Here is a 13,708-nt window from a genome sequence, read left to right as displayed (position 1 = left end):
CTGAATTCACGACATCCTGAGCTTTATGGCTCTATATGACATTTTCGTTTATTTGGAGAGGTGTATATGGGGCCTGAAGATGGAATAGTGGAATGCTGAAACTGGTAGCCTTCAAAATAAAATAACGGCTTAAGTTACACGGCTGTTGGTGAATTTCATTGACAATTAAACCATCCCTTTGAACGCGCGTTTGTTCACGGAGTGTTACGAGTGAAGTAATGCGAGGGGCTGAGAATGTAGCAAAGAGAAGCAGCGGTTAACTGTGTTTGTAAACGCGCTGGCAAAGGTGCCAGATATGGTGTATGTTTGCAACTTGTGATAAGCTAGTATTCCTACTGTCGAACAATACCGTCGGCTCTTTTCGACACATGGAAATCTTGATCGTAGAGCGTATATCAGAGTTTCCAGCACACTGGGCGAAACAAGTATTCTTCCACGTTCCCATTTTCCTTCTGAACCTGTAGTTCAACAGCCTGTACATGAACAGCAACACATTGTTGGAATGGTGCAGCGTAATCCTACTACCAGTACACGTATCAGCACGTATCAATGTCCCATGAACATATATATGGCGAATATTACACGCCAAAACTTTTACCCGTTTCACTTTCAGCGTGTCCACAATTTTCGTATTGGCGACAATGCCACACGACTTGAGACTTGAGTTTGTCACTGGTTAAATGACATTAATACTGTTCACTGATAAAGTCACATTTGTACGGAATGGAATCAACAACATATGTAATAGTCATCGATGGTCGCACGAAACTCCACACGCTACAATGGAAACCAATTTCCAACATCATTTTTCTACCAAAGTTTGGTACGGCATGATCAGTAACATGTTGATAGGTCCAGTAATTCTAGAAGAGCGATTGAAGGGACAGAGTTACTTTTACTTTTCGGAAAATTCGTTTGTTGAACACCTTGAGAACTGTTCTTTAGGCATGCGGACTCCAATGTACTTCCCGCATGATGGAGCCTCGCACGTGTGAGGAAACAGCTCAAACGCACTTGCCCTAATCGCTGAATTGGTCGTGGTAGTACAGTTAAGTGACCAACGAGATCGCCAGACCTTGCGCCATTAGGTTTTCTTTTATGGGTTTGGATGAGATCCGAGGTGTACAAATGAAAGTTAATACGCGAGATGAACCGCATGGTCGCATCATGGACTCTGCTGCACTCAATAGGGAACGCACAGATACAACGAGACAAGCAACACAATATGTTCTTCAAGAGTGTACATACGCATTGACGTTGGCGGTGGGATATTCGAACATTTATTGTGAACTGCGCAACAGTTTTATATGATATACGATAGTGCTTAGATGTGAGTGTGTTCAAAATACGTATTTTTCCATTTTTGATTTGTAGAATGTATGTTGTTATGTTTACTAACTGTTGTACATGCGTGCCGGACAATGTATTAAATAATACAGAAAATAAACAACAATGTACGTCAAATGCGTTCTACTACGGAAATCACTTGGAAAAGAACATATGTCTATATGAAGTTCTTTGCTTCAAATGATCGTTGCTGTCATATCCCTAAATATTGACCGTTCCTCCTGGGGCTCCCTGTTTAGAGAAGTACTAGCACCATTGTTAAATTTCATGATGGTTGTACGTACGAGTATCTGAAAAAATAATCATTTTGATAAAATTTTCCACCGCATCACATGGTTAAATGTCCACTAGTGTTCTGCCGACTGCTCCTTGGCTGTTTTAAAGTGGTGTTTGTTGTGTGATTGTTGCTGCCGCCCTTATATAGCTTCGCTGCTGTGTGTGGCGTCAATGGTGCTCACTCCAGCACCATACGTGGTAATGTTTTCATCGCACACCCGCTGCGCTCGCATCAGCCTTCCGGTGCTCGTCTCCCAAGCTGAGCTTAGATGCATGCCACCATCTCTATTGAGGGTGTTGTTAAAAATTTATCTTTCTCTTCTTTTGTAGCGTGGCCCCGGGAACCATTTGTCCGTTTAATAACAGACGTCCTGTGGAATGCAGTTCGGTGTCCGTTTTCGAGAACAGTTTCTGCTTCCCGTGATCTCTCAGCATTCCGTACTTGTAAACACCTCACAGTCTCTTCGACATAAAAGTGTAACACTCACATTATCGTTTGTAAATTCCCAGCTTTCTGAGGCCTACACCGTCTTTCACAGACCTCATAAGTTTTGATGGTGGATAGAAGATTGAATCCACTTTACGCCTCATTAGGAACCAGATAATCTTTCTTCTTACTTAGCCACAGAAAGACAAATACGCAAGCTTTTACCTATCCCCCTTGAGGATTTTCTAATTACGTGTCTTGTGTCAAATGGCTTAGGAAAGTTATCGGTTGCTGTAATCAGTTTCCTTGTATACTGCCCATACGTAGCTCAGTTCCTTCAGCAGTCTCTCGATACCTAAAACGGCTACTGTTCGATACACCAAGATCCTCAGATCAGAGAGTTTTGTGATGGGTGTTGGTAGCTGGTAGCGTGCTGACACAGATCTGTGTGACTGGGCTTCCGGCAAACACTGTGTCTCAGACAGTCATTTCCTTTTCTGTGGAAGATGACGTCAACGAAAGTTCAGGAACCGCTCTTATCTATTTGCATCGTGAACGAGATTTTGTCATGGATGTTCCTGATGTAGTCTCAGAACTCTCCCAGCTTTTACGTGCAGGAGGCCAAGCAAGGACCGTGTCGTCAACAAAACGATAATAACCAAATAAGCTTTTCTGGAGTCGTGTCCAAGGCGATGCTCTCAAAGTATGACTGGAGTCAAAGGCTTCTCGTCATGACGCCATCCGTCTGGTTAAAATATTCTCCACCATACAAGAAAGACAATGACGTCAGAGTGTACTTAAATAAATCTGGTACAAAAATCATTTTATGAAGTTTAATCGCAATTGCAGGATCTTTCTGACATTAGCTATGTTAGGCGTGAAGATATTACTTATGGTTGACATCTGAAAATTTGTGCCGGACCCTGAGTCGAACCCGCATTTCTCACTTGTCGCTATCTGTCACCTCGAAGCATTACTTAATACTTACTGTTACCTGTAGTTTCTCCGCGGTTAATTAATGATCGTATCACATGAATAATAAGAGAAGACAATTTCATTTATGAGAAAAGGACGACAATAATTGCTACATAAGCAAAGAATCTATTTGAGATATCAATACTTCCATAAACTGTGTAGGTGATGAATGTAAAGCCACTGAGAAAAAGGTGAAGGAGTAGTTTTCTTTCGTAATATTCTTGATAAGTTGTCTCTTGTTCTTGGGAATTCAAGCTGAGCAGATGTACAGTGTCGACTCCACCTTTTATTCCACTGATTCAAGGAACCACGTTGTCTCCTAATCATTTATTCCGTTTACGTTGTGTTTTGTATAGAGGGGAAAAACAGGCGAGGTTGGCGGCGGATTGTTTGGTCACCATTGGTGTTCTTTCGTTAATTGCTTTTATATTAAGAGTCAGAACCCTTGTGAAATATTTAATCCGATCATTTATCTTCTGTACGCAGTATTTTATAGTGACAATTACGAAGGTCTAATCGGTTACTGTCTCTGAACAGTGACCTCTCTGAACCTACTCATTGGCGAGATGTAACGCAAATGACCCTGCAATAAGGTAATCTGGGCATCAAAATCATATGAACTTCGATATGCTCCACCGCAGCGTGTAATTTAAGCACAAACCAGCCATCCCCAATGTCGGTTGCCGCCATCTCACGACTGATATGCTATATAGTGAATTGCATTATTTACAGATTTTTAAATTAATATCGCATCTTTGAGAAATCTGCAGCGCAGTCCTCTCACAGCAAGACGTAAGACAACGCCACAGTCTTAACCACTTTGGCTATCCGAGCGCCCTTCCAGCAGCGACAGAAACTTCCATACTTCATACCGTCTACGACCCCAACATTCGTAACCATACGTGGAATTAGCCACAAGGTTTCAAGGTCACAAAGGTATTAAACTTTAGCATTACGATTATCATTTTGCTCCTCGAGGCTTGATCGTATAGCCGAAATAGTTAAGGCGACCACCGACGATAAGTGGGAAATGCGGGTTCGAGTCCCGGTCCGGCACAAATTTTCTTGTCACGAACGGGGAATATCTTTACTCCTAATGTAGCTAATGTCAGAAAGATTCAGTTGCGAATAAATTTCATAAATTTAGTACGGCTGCTAGCTCCTCATCCATATCTGTTTCGCCAGGGATTCTTCAACAAAAATCATTTAACCCGGCAGTGGTGTGTGGATGTGTGCTACATCGCTTATGACAAATTTCTGTAATTAATAGCTAGATGGCACGTCACACTAATTTTTAGTTCCAAGTACCTACCAAGAGATATTATTAAAGTGGTACAAGAGTGTTTTTGTAATTTTACTTATGTATAGGACTTAGTGAGCTGCGGTTGAAACAGGTTTCAGCTTGCTGGGGTTTGTGTAACCCCTAAACACCACTGTCGTCCCGCAAGGCGAACAAGTCAACGTTGCTACTTCATTGCATTTTTGTCCGCATTTTTCTGAGATATCTAGTTCTATAATGAAGAGGAAATGTTGTTACAGTTGGATCTTATGGGCCTGAACTGTACCAAGAGCAATCATTTATTTATGATGCAGTTAATGAGGGTCCAGTTGATTCTAATGGTGGAGATGAAAAAGATGCTTTTATTGTCAGTGATCACCGACACATCCGAGTTGGCAGGAGAGGAAAACGATGATCAGGTCAGCGTTAGTTATTATCTGTGAAACGATGCGAAAAAGATTGTACGAGTAAGGAGAAATTCGATGTTGGATCAAGAAAATGTTTTCGCATAATGAGTGTCTTGTGGTGCTGTCTATACATAAATCACATTTGGGTGATTGTAACTTCAGTTATATCATTCAGTAGCTTTGGGCGGAAAAAATTAATTTCAGTATTGTATGACTCAATACTTACAACTGAATGTAACATTGCGGTTGATAATGGAAGTAAGACTAAAGAAACATCAACACACGTTCATAGGATTTGTCGACCTGGCCAAAGTGTACGACGTTATCAAATGGCATAAGATGTTCAAAATTCTCAGAAAAAGTGGGGTAAGCTATAGGGAAAAACGGGTAATACATAATATGTACAAGAACTGAGAGGGAACAATAAGACTGGAAAACCAAGAAGAAAGTTCTCGGATTAAAAACGGTGTAATACATGGATGCAGTCTGTCGCCGCTTCTGCTCAATCTGTGTGTCGAAGAAGCAATGACGAAAATAAAGGAAAAGTTCAAGAGTGGCATTAAAATTCAAGGTGAAAGGATACCAATGATAAAATTCACTGATGACATTGCTATCCTGAGTGAAAGTGGAGAAGAATTACAGGATCTTCCGAATGCAATGGTCAGTGAAATTAATACAGAATATGGAATGAGAGTAAATCGAAGAAAGGCGGAAGTATTGAGAAAAAAATGGTTCAAATGGCTCTGAGCACTATGGGACTTAACTTCTGAGGTCATCAGTCCCCTAGAACTTGGAACTACTTAAACCTAACTAACCTAAGGACATCACACACATCGATGCCCGAGGCAGGATTCAAACGTGCGACCGTATCGGTCGCGCGGTTCCAGACTGTAGCGCCTAGAACCGCTCGGCCACCTCGGCCGGCGAAGTATTGAGAAGTAGCAGAACGGAGAACAGCGAGGAACTTAACATCAGGGTTGATGGTCACGAAGTGGACGAAATTCAGCAAACTAGGCAGCTGAATAATGCATGACGGACGGAGCAACGACATAAAGAGAAAATCAGCTATGGCAAAAGGGTCATTTCTGGGCGAGAGAGGTCTACTAGCATCAAACATTTGTCTTAATTTGAGGAAGAAATTTCTGAGAATGTACGTTTGGAGGACAATATTGTATGGTAGTGAAACATGGACTGTGGGAAAACCTGAACAGAAGTGAATTGAAGTACCGTATTTGAAATGTGTTGCGACAGAAGAACGTTAAAAATTAATTGGAGTAACAAGGTGAGGAACAAGAAGCTTGTCCGCATAATCGGCGAACAAAAAAATATATGGAAAGCACTGACAAGAGGGAGCGACAGTAGGGTAAGACAAGCCCGACCAGTTAGCCGTGCGGTCTGACGCACTGCTTTCCGAGCGCGAAGGCGCGCGGTTCGCAGCACCAATCCGCCCGGCAAGGTCCGGTGTGCCGGCCAGTCTGTGAATATTTTTTAACGCAGATTTCCACCTGCCTCGGCGAATGCGGGCTGGTTTCCCTTACTCAGCCTCAGTTACACTATGACGGCGATTGCTGCGGAAACACTGTCTTCACGTACGCGCACATCATAATTACTCTCCTACGCAAACATTTGGGGCTACACTCGTCTGGTGTGAGACGTTCCCGGTGGGGTCTACTGGGGGCCGAACCGCACAATAACCCTGGGTTCGTTGTGGGGCGGCGGTGGGATGAGTAGACTGCTATAGATGTTGTGGGGTTGTGAACCACTGAGGGCTACAGGGGGACGAAGCCTCTCCGTTGTTTCTAGGTGCGCCATTTAATACAATACAGTACATCTACATCTACATCCATACTGCGCAAGCCACCTGACGGTGCGTGGCGGAGGGTACCTTGGGTACCTCTATCGGTTCTCCCTTCTATTCCAGTCTCGTGGAAAGACGGATTGTCTGTATGCTTCTGTGTGGGCTCTAATCTCCCTGATTTTATCCTCATGGTCTCTTCGCGAGATATACGTAGGAGCGAGCAATATACTGCTTGACTCTTCGGTGAAGGTATGTTCTCGAAACCAACAAAAGCCCGTACCGAGCTACTGAGCGTCTCTCCTACAGAGTCTTCCACTGCAGTTTATCTATCATCTCCGTAACGCTTTCGCGATTACTAAATGATCCTGTAACGAAACGCGCTGCTCTCCGTTGGATCTTCTCTATCTCTTCTATCAACGCTATCTGGTACGGATCCCACACTGCTGAGCAGTATTCAAGCAGTGGCCGAACAAGCGTACTGTAACCTACTTCCTTTGTTTTCCGATTGCATTTCCTTAGGATTCTTCCAATGAATCTCAGTCTGGCATCTACTTTACCGACGATCAACCTTATATGATCATTCCATTTTAAATCACTGCTAATGCATACTCCCAGATAATTTATGAAATTAACTGCTTCCAGTTGCTGACCTGCTGTATTGTAGGTAAATGATAAGGTATCTTTCCTTCTATGTATTCGCAGCACAATACACTTGTCTACATTGAGATTGAATTGCCATTCCCTGCACCATGCGTCAATTCGCTGCAGATCCTCCTGCATTTCAGTACAATTTTCCATTGTTACAACCTCTCGATATACCACAGCATCATCCGCAAAAAGCCTCAGTGAACTTCCGATGTCATCCACAAGGTCATTTATGTATAATGTGAATAGCAACGGTCCCACGACACTCCCCTGCGGCACACCTGAAATCACTCTTACTTCGGAAGACTTCTCTCCATTGCGAATGACATGCTGCGTTCTGTTATCTAGGAACTCTTCAATCCAATCACACAATTGGTCTGATAGTCCATATGCTCTTACTTTGTTCATGAAACGACTGTGGGGAACTGTATCGAACGCCTTGCGGAAGTCAAGAAACACGGCATCTACCTGTGAACCCGTGTCTATGGCCCTATAAGTCTCGTGGACGAATAGCGCGAGCTGGGTTCACACGGCCGTCTTTTTCGAAACCCATGCTAATTCCTACAGAGTAGATTTCTAGTCTCCAGAAAAGTCATTATACTCGAACATAATAAGTGTTCCAAAATTCTACAACTGATCGACGTTAGAGATATAGGTCTATAGTTCTGCACATCTGTTCGACGTCCCTTCTTCAAAACGGGGATAACCTGTGCCCTTTTCCAATCCTTTGGAGCGCTACGCTCTTCTAGAGACCTAGGGTACACCGCTTCAAGAAGGGGGGCAAGTTCCTTCGCGTACTCTGTGTAAAATCGAAATGGTATCCCATCAGGTCCAGCTAAGACATCTTTTAAGACATCAGGATTAATATCCATGATACTAGAGGGAATTGTAGGGGCTAGAAATAGTAGAGGAAGACACAGACTGGAATACATGCAGCAAGTAATTGAGGACGTAGTTTGCAAGTAGTACTCTGGGGTGAAGAGATAGGCACAGGAGAGGAATTCGGGGCGGGCCGCATCAACTAGTCACAAAAAAAGGTTCAAATGGCTCTGAGCACTATGCGAGTTAACTTCTGAGGTCATCAGTCGCCTAGAACATAGAACTAATTGAACCTAACTAACCTATGCGCATCACGCACATCCATGCCCGAGGCAGGATTCGAACCTGCGACCGTAACGGTCGCTCGGCTCCAGACTGTAGCGCCTAGAACCGCACGGCCACTCCGGCCGGCAACTAGTCACAAGACTGATGACTCAGATCATCATCATTATCTGAGCTCAAATGGCTCTGAGCACTATAGGACTTAACTTCTGTGGTCATCAGTCCCCTAGAACTTAGAACTACTTAAACCTTACTAACCTAAGGACATTACACACATCCATGCCCGAGGCAGGATTCGAACCTGCGACCGTAGCGGCCACGTGGTTCCAGACTGAAGCGCGTAGAACCGCACGGCCACATCGGCCGGCTATTTTGTGAGTAATAATAAATAAAATTGCATTTTATTGTTGTTACTATGTATTAATAACAAATAGTAACGACTAATCTCACTGTCAAATATTCAAAATATATGAAAAATTACACTGTGCGTACTACGTGTCACACACCACTACCGTAAGAATTCCATGCCACACCACTGCCGGGTTAATTTGTGTATTTGTATATCTTATGTCATCTTATGGTTTGAAGGAACAAAACGTCCTGTGCACGGTGAAGTTGTTATACGTTACAACTTGCGTGTGTATTCTGGAAGTTCTAAAGGTTCGTCGTCGTATATCAGTGTGCGGCAAGCGGCGGCGGGTTAGCTGCTTTCTTGCCTGGAAATGACAGCCTCTCACGCTCGCATGGAATGGACGACTGGAACAAATACGAGAGAGGAAAACAGAGAGGCGCCGGACTGGTGGTTCTGGCATCGGGCGGCAGCGCCGGTGGCCGCGGTGTGCGCATGCGCCGGAGGGAGGGGGGCGTCCCGGGCGAGGCGCCGCGGCGCTGTGGTCCCCTCCGCCGCCGCCGCCGCCGCCGCCGGCGTCGCCGCAGCCGCTGGCGCTAGCCAACCGCCCCCAGTCGGTGCCCGCGTCGCGCGCCACCAACCGCCAACGCCGCTGCCGCGCCGCGCTGCGCTGCGCTGCGGTAAACTCGCGCCGGTCGCTGGCTCGCAGCGACCTCCTCACTACCGTCGTCACTACCTAGCCTGTGTCCTCTGGTCGATTCGTCTCCGTGAGACGCCAGTGGACAGCCACTGCTCGGATCAGGGCAGTCGACAGTTCCCGACACAACGTCTGCCACGTGTAGCTGACGATGAAACTATCTACAAAGGAACGTCTGTGCTGAAGAGCTTCGGCGCTCGGGACTCTGCGCTCTTATACCTGTCTGCTGCCGCCAGCATCCGCATCTAGGTGAGCATTTTGCGGAAGTTAGTCGTTTCTCGACATCCTTGAATGTGTGTTCACTCAGTCGTTGAGCATCCTCGGCTGTATTAGCACAGCGTGGTACTGACCAAAGCTACGAATGTCACAAAGTTTTAATTCACAACAATGTTGACCAATTATGCTCTTAAACGACAACATGATCATCAATTGTAGGACAAATAGGTACCGTCAAGAACATTTCTTATAGGATCCATCTCGTAAATCTACGTATTTACGACTAAGTTTTCCTGTTAATTCGCGTAAGTATCTAAATTCTTTGAGTTGTTCCTGAATCGTAGCCAAATACTTATCCCTTGTATATATTTATCGTGGAAGCATTTCGTGCAAGCTTACTTTACCAACCAACTGTCACATCTGTAGGAACAAAATGTTCTCGCGCCAACTTTCGCCAGTTTGTTTGAGGCAGTAACCTTGTTAATCAGTGCTAACTAACAGTCACTGTTAAACGAAATCACGCCATTGTCAAAGGTGTTCGATTTTTAACCTCTTCCGTTCTAGCAGTAGAAAACTGTTTATCCATGTAATATTTTTGTTACGTGTAAGTGACGATACAGAGCGCTGAAAGTCTTTGCAGTTGCTAATGACACCTCGTGGAAAATGAGCAAAGTGTTGGCACGCATATCATTTGCCTTAAATGGGTTCTATTTGCAGGTAAACGTCACCAGTTCCGTGTGCCATATGCGATACGGGGAAGCGAAGAGGCTAGGACCGTTTTGTGCTTTATCTCGCTAATCAGTAAATTTCCTAGAAGAACGGAAATGTTATTAGAGTGTATTGCACAAGATATACTTAACGAGAACGTGACACAAACATGCGCTGCAACCTCAACTGTTACAAAAATTCATATGTTAGTAAGTTTCGAGAATGAGAACGTCGTTACCACGCTGCTTTGTTTTATCATCTATTCATACTTGAAGAGTAATTTTCAAAAATGCCACTGCCACAACCCTATTTGCAATGTCGATACTACTAACTAACGTCTAAATTCTACTTTACCTTGAACACAACCTCTAAATACAAGACAAAAATGAAATGAAATAGTATGAGAGTTGGCGTAATACGGCTTGTAATGGAGCAAAATCTATAAAATACAAAAAATACGAGGGCGTGTTGAAAAGTAATTCCTTGGAGTTTTTGTGTGAAAAATCTTAAGGTTTTTTAAATAAACCAAACTTTACCATCGTTCTACACATTTATACTTCACGTGTACATCTTTGCAGCCCTCTGCCCCCACGGATTCCGAATTGTAGCGTATAACGGTCTAACGTAACTATGTCGGTGCGTGAGAAACAGCGTGCTGTAATCGACTTTCGAATTCGAAGAGTTCGTTCATACATGGAGCATTCTCCCCTTTAAGATAAAAATGCCATATCACACAGGAGCGCAGCAGACATCTGCAACAATCCGACGCCTTGGCTTCACTGTCATCGACCATCCACCATAGTCCCGAATTGTTCCCATGCGATTTGCATCTGTTTCCAGAACTTAGGAAGACTTGGCTTTTATAGTGACGAAGCGGAGCAAGCAGTAAAGCTGTGGCTCCGTCAACGAAGTCTTCTACATAGACGGTAATAGCAAGCTTGTATCTCATTGACAGAAATGTGTTTGTCACCCGGACTAAAAAAGTAACATGTTAATGCCATTCGTTTTATTTAAAAAGCTGTAAGTGATTTTACATACAAAATTCGAAGGCATTACTTTTTAGCACGCCCTCGTAATTTACTGGCGCCACATATTTTCCAGCTGCTTCAAAGAACTGCGTTTTGGAATCACTTGAGAGCATGTGTTCAGGATTTTACCTTTAGGAATTGCTCACAGTAACGTGTGTGACTGTTACCTATAAAAGTAGCCGGTGACTTAAAAAATGAATTACTTTTAGAATTACGTTAGTGTTCATAATGAGATTATCACGTCAATATGATTTTAAACTGACAAGTGTAAAGAGAAGCTATCCATGAACATGAGAGCTGTAGAAGATGCTTCGTAAATTTAATCCATCCACTGGACTGCCACAGAAGAGATTCAGTACATTTTATCACATAATCTGACGTTATGATCTTTCATTGTCGACACGAACTCAGAATTCACACAGCCGAAATACCACCATACTAACCGGCAATTATACAGCATCAGATTCTTGTGACAGCGAGTCGTCGGTTCTTAAAGCGGGCCAGATGGGTAGAGATTGTGCGGCAGCCCACTTCACGGCGCGCCCTCTGGACCGGGGCGGCGCGTGCGGCCGCGTTTGCAGACTAGCTGGCACCGGCCGCCACGTTGCAAATGGCGTAGCGGAGAGGCGGGCGCGCGCGTCGTTTCCCACTAGTGGCTGACTGGCTGGCGGGTAGCTGAGGGCCTGCCAGTCACGGCGGACGGGGACGGCCGCTGGCGGCGCGATCGATGTCTTCGGCGTGACCGCCGGCTGCGTGTCGCTCCCTGCCCTGGAAGCCTCATTGAATATTTATCTACCCAAACAATGAGCACCTTGGGGTCGCTTCAGCGGAAACTTAAGCAGGATCGTTAGATTTTCTTCACGAGATAGCAAGGAAGGTGCCATCGTAGAGACTTTACGAGGAGTCTTATTGAGTAGTGATGGAAAGTTTTATTGAGATTACTAGGTGAAATTTACATCAGGAGGAACAAGGAGCTCGGAGGTACAATGCACGGGAACTTCTTACGGCTCTGCCATCTGTGACATTTGTAGGAAAATTTGGAAACTTGTGGTAAGTTCTACAGGACCAAACTGCTGAGGTCATCGGTCCCTAAGCTTACACACTACTTAAACTAACTCATACTAACTTACGCTAAGGACAACACACACACCCATGCACGAGGGAGGACACGAATCTCCGACGAGGGGGAGCCTCGTGAACCGTGACAAGGCGCCTATGGCCTCGCTGCTACCACGCGCGGCCATCTGTAGGTGATAGCTATTTACTGACGTGTAGGCCAACAGGACACCCCTAGTACAGACAAACAGCTAGGAACGTAGTTGCCATCCACCAGCCTTGGCCGGCCGAAGTGGCCGTGCGGTTAAAGGCGCTGCAGTCTGGAACCGCAAGACCGCTACGGTCGCAGGTTCGAATCCTGCCTCGGGCATGGATGTTTGTGATGTCCTTAGGTTAGTTAGGTTTAACTAGTTCTAAGTTCTAGGGGACTAATGACCTCAGCAGTTGAGTCCCATAGTGCTCAGAGCCATTTGAACCAACCAGCCTTGACCACACTGACCAGACAGTCTCAAAAATGTTCAAATGTGTGTGAAATGTTATGGGACTCAACTGCTGTGTTTTCGGGTAAGAGGGCGCTCCTCATGTCCTGGGGACTGCTATAGTTCGGCGTGTGACCTGTTTCTGATGTAAGGTGGACATGTATTCGCCATAGGCTGGAGATCAGGGAAGATACAAGACAGCAGCAACATCCGATAGCCCCCAGATCGTGGATACGCGACCCTTGGGATATTACACCTTCGAGGTAGTGCAGGCACTGGCCTTTCCACGTTCAATTATTATGGTGTACCATGACTAGGGAAAGAAGGGGTGACGAGGACATTCTAAAGGAAATTGAATTTTCGCCAAACCATGGGTATTGATAGAAGCTTGTTGCTTACATATTTAGAATCTACGTATTATAAGGTATCACACTAAATATTTATAAGTAAAAATATGTATAATGAGTATGATCAACATTCATTGTTCTGAGTCCTTACGTAATGAGCACTTTTTTCCTTCCTAAGGGCATAAAATGGCACAGCATGGATGTATATACTCCGAAAGTGGGCAGCAACGTTCTTCTGACTGAAGTAACTCCACCAGCTTGGCGTCTGCCTTTTAGGTGCAAACACTTTGCTGTTGTTGAATTGATCAGTCAACGGTTTCATACACATTATAAATGTGATGAGGAGTATCAAATCGTTTTTAGCAGTGTTTCAAGGATATCAGAAACTTTGTCTACGTTGACCTTGCTAATTAATTATTATGGTGCTGCCTTTGCCTGCCATCTCCGGCTCTCTTCTAAGACGATGCGATATTTTCTTCGCTCTCCCAATTAGAATGCTCATCTCCATATACCTTTCCTCAAAAATCCAGAAATTCTCTTTTTCATTTCAAAAACATAATCAACGATCTCTTG

At 44.5% G+C, this 13,708-nt stretch overlaps 1 long non-coding RNA gene across 1 annotated transcript in view; it reads left to right on the top strand.

The window, feature by feature from the left end:
• Positions 1–9,248: 9,248 nt before the first annotated feature.
• The window catches only part of LOC126252962 (uncharacterized), a 503,805-nt gene continuing 499,345 nt past the window's right edge, over positions 9,249–13,708 (top strand). Inside the window, exon 1 of the long non-coding RNA XR_007545871.1 lies at positions 9,249–9,550. This is a non-coding gene — a long non-coding RNA (uncharacterized LOC126252962). The remainder of the gene's footprint in view (positions 9,551–13,708) is intronic.

This window comes from Schistocerca nitens, chromosome 4 (assembly GCF_023898315.1).
Source record: "Schistocerca nitens isolate TAMUIC-IGC-003100 chromosome 4, iqSchNite1.1, whole genome shotgun sequence".
Taxonomy (NCBI): Eukaryota; Metazoa; Arthropoda; class Insecta; order Orthoptera; family Acrididae; genus Schistocerca; species Schistocerca nitens.
Note: the sequence above shows the minus strand (reverse complement) of the source record. Positions and strands in the feature narration are given on the sequence as shown.